Raw genomic sequence first — 9,126 nt, 5'->3', positions numbered from 1 at the left:
ATGAAAGAGTCGGATTGGACCCCTACCAACCAAGGTGTTCGTGCATATGATGGTACACGACGGAAGGTAGTAGGACTTGTAACCTAACCATAGCCACAGGGCCGATTGAGCGAAAGGTTAACTTCCAAATAGTGGACATTGAAGCATCCTTTAACATACTTCTGGGAAGACCTTGGATTCACGCTTCCAAAGCGGTAACATCCACCCTCCACCAGAAAATCAAAATCCCACTAAATGGTAAAGTGGTGACGATCACTTCGTCACCCATCAAGGCAATAATCGTAAAGAAGTCAAGTAATCAAGTCCTTGCGGATCCAGTACATGAACTTGTGAGCTTCCATAGCATAAATGTCATAGAAAGTGAGTTGGCACCCTTATACTTCAATCCCTACTCTAATTTAGTGGTCAACCACATGCTCAAATCCCAGGGATACTTTCCAGGAATGCCTTTGAATCCTATCCGAAGGAACACATTTGCACCCTACAAAGAAGGTAACTCACAAAGAATACCACTTGGACTAGGATACAAACCCACTAAAGAGGAAGTTCTCGAGATGCTCGCTCAAGTTCGAAACCGTAAGAATGTGGGAATCCAAATGCGACCCTACCTCCCTACCCTAAATGGATACTTCGTTAGGGAAGGAAGTCAAGATATCTTTCACGGATTTCCCGAACCTTAGCACTATCTCGAAAGGAAGCTAGCCGGAATTGAGATCTTTTACGATTGCTACTTCATTCCTCCAGAAACGGTTCCTACCGTCAAGACTCGTCAAGCACCTTGCTTAGACGAACAAGCTATTAGTCTACTATTTGGAGAAGATCGATTTGTTAGAGCCGCGCAGGATGAGATCATTACCATGAAACTTCAAGATGATCACTTCAACCCTACCGCGTTAATCACAGAAACCAGCACCAATCAGCAGAAAGGATGGAGAAAGTCGATCAAGTGGACAAACAATCAAGGAAGACTCTTCAAGCTCACTACTGGAGAAGGAGAGATGTTCAAAGGAGAACCAGAAGACGATGAATTCGAGTCAGAGTCAGAGTCGGAGTCAGAGTCGGAGTCTAGAGAAGTTCCTATAGAGTCTCCTCCTATCGTCATTCCCACTCCCCTTGTTTCTCCTAGCTTAGTATCAAGTAGTAGCAGTAGTTCGGAAAATGTCCCAACGGCCGTCCCTTTACCGCCACTGACTACAGATCAGATGTCTTCTTTGTTTCAACTTTTCTCAAACTTTAATATGAATAAATCAGGTTCTGCTTACTCTTCGTGTTATCTTGAATGCAATTCTGTTTACGATGATACTGAGGATGACCCAGACCCAGACTCAATCGAGATACCTCCCTACATAGCCAAAGAAATACTACAAGAGGGGGAAGGGGGACCAGTAATAGAAAACACTGAACCCATCAACGTAAGAACCGAACTAGAACCCCAAGAACTTAAGATAGGGACGACCTTGAGCCCTACCGAAAGGGCCAGTTTCATAGACCTCCTACACGAGTTCAAAGACGTTTTTGCTTGGTCCTACAAAGACATGCCAGGGATCGACATGGACATCGCAGAGCATAGAATCCCAATCAAACCGGGTTTCAAACCCGTGAAACAGATGCTTCGTCGAATGAGGACAGAATGGGCTCTCAATATCAAAGAAGAAGTCGATAAACAGTTCAAAGCTGGGTTCATCAAAGTTTCCGAGTACTCAGACTGGGTAGCTAACATAGTACCCATACCCAAAAAGGATGGGAGAATCCGTGTTTGTGTTAATTTTAGAGACTTAAACAAAGCGAGTCCTAAGGATGACTTTCCTCTACCACATATCGACATATTGGTGGACAATACAGTAGATCACGCGTTACTATCCTTCACGGATGGATACGCAGGATATAACCAGATCAAGATGGCCATAGAAGATATGCATAAGACCGCCTTCGTCACTCAATGGGGAACCTATTGCTACACGGTTATGCCATTTGGGTTAATTAACGCCGGAGCTACATACCAACGCACCGCAACTACGCTCTTACATGACATGATGCATAAAGAAGTTGAGGTATACGTAGATGACATGATTGTCAAGTCCAAGGATAGAGAGGGGCACATTGCGAACCTTCGCAAATTCTTCTCAAGGCTACGGAAGTACAACATGAGGCTCAATTCTCAGAAATGCGCATTCGGAGTAACATCTGGTAAACTCCTGGGATACGTTGTTAGACAACGAGGAATAGAAATAGACCCTTCTAAGATCAAATCTCTAATCGAAACGCCGCAACCTCAAACGGAGAAAGAAGTTAGAGGATTCCTAGGCAAGGTGCAATACATAAGTCGATTCATATCGAAACTCACCATGATCTACGAACTTATCTTCAAGAAGTTAAAGAAAACAGATCACACCATGTGGGATGATGACTGTCAGAAGGCTTTCGACCGAATCAAGGAAATACTAGCCAAACCACCAGTGCTCATGCCACCTCAACGAGATCAACCTCTTGGTTTATATCTCACGGTAACTGAAACGGCCATGGGCACCATGCTAGCTCAAACCGTTGGAAAAGAAGAAAGAGCTATCTACTACCTTAGTAAGAAGTTCTTGGAGTATGAGTGCAAATACACACCACTCGAGAAGACATGCCTCGCTCTTGTGTGGGCAACGAAGAAGCTACGCCATTACATGCTTAGCTACTCCGTCAAAATATACTCCAAAATGGATCCTGTCAAATACCTCTTCGAGAAACCCGTTCTCAATGGACGCTTAGCAAGATGGACTTTGATGCTCTCAGAGTTCGATCCCAAGTATGTTCCTCTGAAAGTTATAAAAGGGCGCGCCGTTGCCGAATTCTTCACAGAAAACCTCATTAATGATACACAAATAATAGACACCTGGTCGTTTCCGGATGAGGATATACTCAAAACCGATGTAGACTCCTAGGACTTTTATTTTGATGGAGCATCGAACTTAAGAGGATTTAGAATAAGTGTGTTGCTCATTTCTCCTGAAGGCGAGCATACACCAATATCTGTCAAACTCGACTTCGAGGTGACAAATAACGCAGCAGAATACGAGGCTTGTCTCATTGGATTACAAGCAGCAGTAGGTTTAGGCATCAAGAATCTTCGAGTGCATGGGGATTCATCTTTGATCATCAACCAAATTACGGGATCTTGGAAAATCCGAAGTGAAAGCTTAGGACCTTATCAAGCCAGAATAGACCAAATTGCCCAATTCTTCGATCAAGTAACCTACCTACACCTACCTCGAGAGGAGAATCAATTTGCAGATGCTCTTGCAAAACTTGCATCTTTGATTAATATGCCGGATAGCATGGTAGAAATGCCTTTATGCATCGAACGACGGTCAGAGCCAGCTTATGTGCACCAAATCACCGATGAAGAGGAAATCACAGAGGAACCTTGGTTCCAAGCGATCCTAAACTTCAAACTCAACGGCACCTATCCACCGGATATGGACAAAAGGGGACAACGTGCTATATGCTTACTAGCTTCCCAATACGTTCTCATGCAAGGAGAGTTATACAAAAGAACACCTCTTGGTGTAATCCTACGCTGTCTTGATCATTCACAGGCACGGAAAGTGATGGAAGAAGTCCATGATGGAGAATGTGGCCCTCACATGAGTGGACCCATGATGGCAAAGAAAATCACACGTTTGGGGGTATTATTGGACCACAATGGAATCTGATTGCATCAAATATGTAAGACATTGCCACAATTGCCAAATCTTCGGGAATGTACAACATGTCCCTCCTTCATTACTTTACACCATGACATCTCCCTGGCCATTTTCTGCTTGGGGAATTGACATCATCGACAAGATCACTCCAGCCGGAACAGGAGGTCACTGTTTCATCCTAGTAGCAATCGATTACTTCACCAAGTGGGTAGAAGCGGCTTCCTACACCAGTCTTACAGCCAAGAACGTGGCAAAGTTCATACAAACCAACATCATCTGTCGATACGGTTGCCCACATGAGATCATCAGTGACAATGGATCACATTTCCAAGCTGAGACTGAGCAATTGCTAGCCAAGTACAAAATCAAGCATCACCACTCCTCGCCATATATACCACAAACTAATGGCGTGGTAGAGGCGGCAAACAAAAACGATGTCACAATTCTCAAGAAAATGATTGACAACTATCGAGATTGGCCAAGCAAGATACCTTTTGCTTTATGGGGATACCGTACATCTGTTAGGAGGCCCACTGGGGCCACCCCTTTCTATTTGACCTACGGCATGGAAGCTGTACAACCAGTCGAGTTATAAATACCATTCTTGCGTATTTTACTCGAAAGTCAAATCCCAGAAGCCGATTGGAAGAGGGATAGGTATGAAGAACTCATCCTCCTGGATGAACGAAGATTGCGTGCATTACATAATGTGCAAACATATCAGGCACGTATAAAACGAGCCTTCAACAAAAGGGTTAAGCCAAGGAACATCAAAGAAGGAGACTTGGTCCTCAAATCAATTAGAGCTCTTTTACCTGTCGATCCACGAGGAAAGTTCAAACCCAACTGGGCCGGACCATTTCTAGTCAAGTCCATACTTCCAGGGGGCGCGGTTAGGATCACAGACTTAGATGGGAACGAATTTGCCAACCTGACGAACCTCGACCAACTGAAACGTTACTATGCCTAGAATAAGAGCAAAAACGCACTTCGCGTAACCTCACGTGTCGCTTTTGTGGCACGAAATAAACGGCCCCTGGCCAAGCCGAAATAAGATAATGTCATCTTGCTCTCGCATTTTGACAATTTGTCATCCTCATATCATCAAATAAACTGAAATGCATTTTAGGAGTAAGGGAAAGCTCATGATTATTTTCTAAGTTCATTACAAGCTCTTGCTTAGAACAATTATTCTTTTACATTTACTTGAACTACGCGCAAGGGTTTGATTTCATTTTTTAAATGAATACGTAGGCAATCCTTCACGGGATACAACCCATTGATTATTTTAAATGTGAATAGAAGGACATTTGCAAATGCATTTGGAATTCGACAAGAATAATAATAGAAAATCTTAACGGTTTCATAACCAATCAACCTCTTTTATTTCATTTCTTTTATAATAATACGTTACATAATAAAAAAAATATAAAAATAAAATAGGCTAGGATTCTAAAAACCCCACCTTCTTATTACAATAATAATAATAATAAATAATAATAAAGACTTAGGTTATTCTTCAATTTTCCCTTTGCTTTTGTCATTTTTATCATATTTCTTGTCTCGACCTCGAGCCGGACACTCTTGCGCCACTTCCGACCTAATCACCAACGGTCTCCCTCGTGGTCTAGCCTTGCCATTCTTGTCAACCACCATCTCGACGGCAGGAGAAGTCTTCGATTTCTTCGAAGGATGAACAACTCGAAACCCGGCTTCTTCCTCTCCTTCAGTCAGATGCTTCTCTTTCTCCTTTTCTACATCACGAACCTTGTAGTCAACAGGCTCGCGTTTTCTCAATCTCTCGCGCTCCTCTGGAGTAGTAGCTTTCCTCCACCGCAGATAGGAATCCGACACCCATAGAGCACTAACAGAAGAATTCAAGAACCATATATTCCTTTGAGCCCATTTGATGGCCCATTCTCTTCGACTCTCAGTAGTAAGCGCCACGGCAGTCTCCGGGACGGTGTCAAGCTTCGGAAACGTCTGCTTCAATCCCACCTGCCTCATCAACCTCTCCGGGAAGATGCATATTATAAACTCCAAGCCAGGAATGCGCACAGACCGGGTAGGATCCAAGGATGATACTCCAGTGACAGATTTAAGATGCCACCATGGTACGATCCATCTAATCAAGGGGCCATCGTCATTCTTCAATTTCTTTTCCCAATAGTTGCAGACTCGAGTGAAGTCCACCATGTAGAGCCTGGTCCTCATCGCGATTGAGCGAGCATGATAAGCAGGAACATTAACTGGGGGCTCGATCAATCGAAGACGCTCCATAAGTCAGACCTACCAAAATCAGGTATTAGAAAAAAAAAACAAAAAAAAAGACGAAAAAAATAAAATAAAACGAAAAAAGCGAAAAGAAAACAAAAAAACAAAACAAAAAAGAGGATATTTTCTTTTACCTGCAAAATAATGGGACTTCCCAGATAAGGAAGGCCGCGGTTGGCTTTTCTGTTATCTAACCCCAATAGGATCTCTCCTAGACATAGGCAAGCTGGGCTCCTGCGCAGCTCCATTTGCTCAATCAGGCTCAAATAACGAGGATCACCTCTCAAATCCTCATCCACATGCCCTTGAAGGACATATACATGTAGTAGGCAAAACCCGAATGCCCTTCGCCTGGCAACATAAGAGATAGTGGGATCGGCCCTGTTGATGAATCGATCAATGAAGTCCAACATTCGCACTCCCTTTGAGGTCACAAGACGGTCCACCTCAGCTCTTGTCAACCCAAGCAAATCCCTAAACTTTTTCTTATATCCTTGAGAAGTAGAGGGAATAGCAGGTAAATGTTCCGCATCCCAACCACCAATCGCAGTAATTTTTTCGGGAAATGGGGAAATGTCGCCTACGGGGAAGGCAAATACGTGATGATTCGGGTCCCAATAATCAAGACAAGCATCTAGGAACGGTTTGACCACCTTGATCAACTTCAAGCTCAAAAGTGATCCAAAATTATAAGCACCCATGTCGTGTTTCTCCATATTGGAGAACTCATTTATCCACTCCTTTAGACGAATTTCGAGAGTATTCATGATGTATGATTATTTTGGGAGCTTTATGTAATAAGACGAAGGAAAGACGGAAGAATTATGTGAATAAAACCTCCCTCGACGTCTCTATTTATACTAAAAGCTGTTTCCTAATCCGTCAGGACGGATGCATCAGAACAAAGCGCAAGCGACTTGCGCGCCTCTTCAAAGGGACGCAGCTCTTGTTGCGCCTCTTCCTCAGCCTTCTTTCTGTGTTTTTCCGCGTTGGATCTTTCCTAATTCCTCAAATAATAATTTCCTATTCATACGGGTTATTATTTTGGTAAATCCGTCAAATTGCCATGTTTCGTGTTTCCTAATTCCGAGGGCACGCATTTCGAGGCGATATCGACATTTTCGTCACCTTAGCACACTTATCCATTTCTTTTTTTAATTTTCTTTTGGGGAATCATTTCACCAATTTAATTTATTCATTTTAAAATTTATACATTTCTTTTTAATTTTATTTTCGGGGAATCATTTCACTCCCGTTCCACATTACATTTCAAACTTATATGTTTCTATTTTTTTCCTTTTTTTAGGGGGTAGCCCTCCCTACCGCCCGGTCATTTCCGGCAAATCTTTTGCATTTTTTTTTCCGAGTCGTTGTTTTGCGCTAATTTAGGCCATGTGTACAAATGTATGTTCTATGTGATTTCTGTGTAAATTTCGGCAGCATGACGTCATAAACCGTCATCTACCAAACCTGTTCAAAGCTAACCTGCAGGTACAAACAAAGCAACCCAGCAGCAAAGGCACTCAGGCCATCGTATATACAACCAAGAGGGGATATGTACACCAAACTGGGGGCTCGAGCCCCAAAGCAAAGCCCAAATGTCCAAAATGTAGGTCCTAAAAATGTACAAAATGTGCAAAATACAGCCGAAGACAAAAAAAACAACAAGCAAACTACTGCTGGTCGCCGCCTAGCTCAGCAACTCTCGCCTCGAGAGCAGCAACCTTGGCGTCACGGACCTCGAGCTCCCTCAGCAGGCGAGCTGGCTCCTCCCGGGACTGGGCAAGCTCTCGCTCCAACTCACGCTCCCTCTGCAAACAATAAGAATTGGCTCATGTCAATCATTTCCAGCATAAGGAAAGTTAGTAAATTCGAAAATGAAGTAAACGGAAGGTTCATACCTGACGTCCTCGGCCGCCAACAAGTGCCTCGACGGCAGTAGCCCGCAGCCGGTTGGCTACCCTCCACAAAGCCACGAACCGGGATGGCGCAACCTGCATTTCGAAAGAAGAGATTCTTAAACGATTGGACAAACTCAAGCAAATGTGTTCTTACACAAAATTATACAAGTTAGGAGACTCACCCTGAATCAGATGCTGCCACTCGTCCAAGCCAGCATCTCTCACCACCGCATCAAAGTCGCGCAGCTCGGAGATCGTCGTCATCCCCGTCGCGTCGGTATACTCAAGGGTCTCGGGGTACTCTGGGGGCTCGATGCCCGCCGCCTCGACCTCCTGCAAAAGTCAAATAATTTCCATTAACCGATGATCATTCATCGTGTTCTCAAAATGATCAAAAGTAAGAGTAAAACACTTACCACGACCGGCCAGTACGCCAGCCTCCCGTAGAGGAACGCCGAGTTGTCCTCGCCCGGAAGAAGGAGGGCGTCACCACCAACGGCAGCCAGGTCAGCCTCCCTCTCAGCCTCAGAAGGCTCCCTGAACATCGTCCGAGGAGGATCGATGGGAACCGTCAAGACATCCCGTGAGCACTGACGAGCCAAACGCTCGCCCAAATACCACATAGGACCCATCGACGTCCTAAGCAGCAACTGGCTCGAGCTCCTAGGTCGAAGGACCTCAGCCACAAAGGGAGGAGCGCCAGCGTAGTCCACCCAAGGCCTGGGCACCCACTAAGAAAAGCAAATGAAGGGTCATTCTTATGATCAGTTCTAAAAATTAAAGAAGAAAGACAAATAACGCAAGGTGAAATACTCACGCCGTCCAACTGAAGAGCGTTCACCTCCCGTCGACAGACGTCGTGAAAGGAACGCCGACTCCTCGTACGCCACATCACCCAATCCCTCACAACGGGATATGCCCTTTCCACCGGCTCCGTCCTCTTGGGCGCGAGACTCGGAAAGTAGGAGTACACCCACGCCTGTAAAACAAGATAATCAATAACCATCCTTCTTGATTCGATAAGAGAAGGAAATAATCTTTCATGAAATGAAATGAAGGTTCATACCTCCAACAACAGTCCAGGGCCAACAGCAGCAGGAGAAGTCCCCTTCTCCATCAACTCCGGACGAACCATGGCCCTCATAAAGCGAATGAGGACCGCAAAACCAGCAGTGACCCAGTCCCAACGGCCTAGGTCGCTCAGGTCAGAAAGATAGGGAAGGAGCTTCGTCGATAGCCTCTCTCCCTTATCTCCGAGGTAG

Source organism: Silene latifolia, chromosome 3 (genome assembly GCF_048544455.1).
Source record: "Silene latifolia isolate original U9 population chromosome 3, ASM4854445v1, whole genome shotgun sequence".
NCBI classification, from domain to species: Eukaryota; Viridiplantae; Streptophyta; class Magnoliopsida; order Caryophyllales; family Caryophyllaceae; genus Silene; species Silene latifolia.
The sequence above is the reverse complement of the archived record's forward strand: the minus strand, read 5'-3'. Positions refer to the sequence as shown.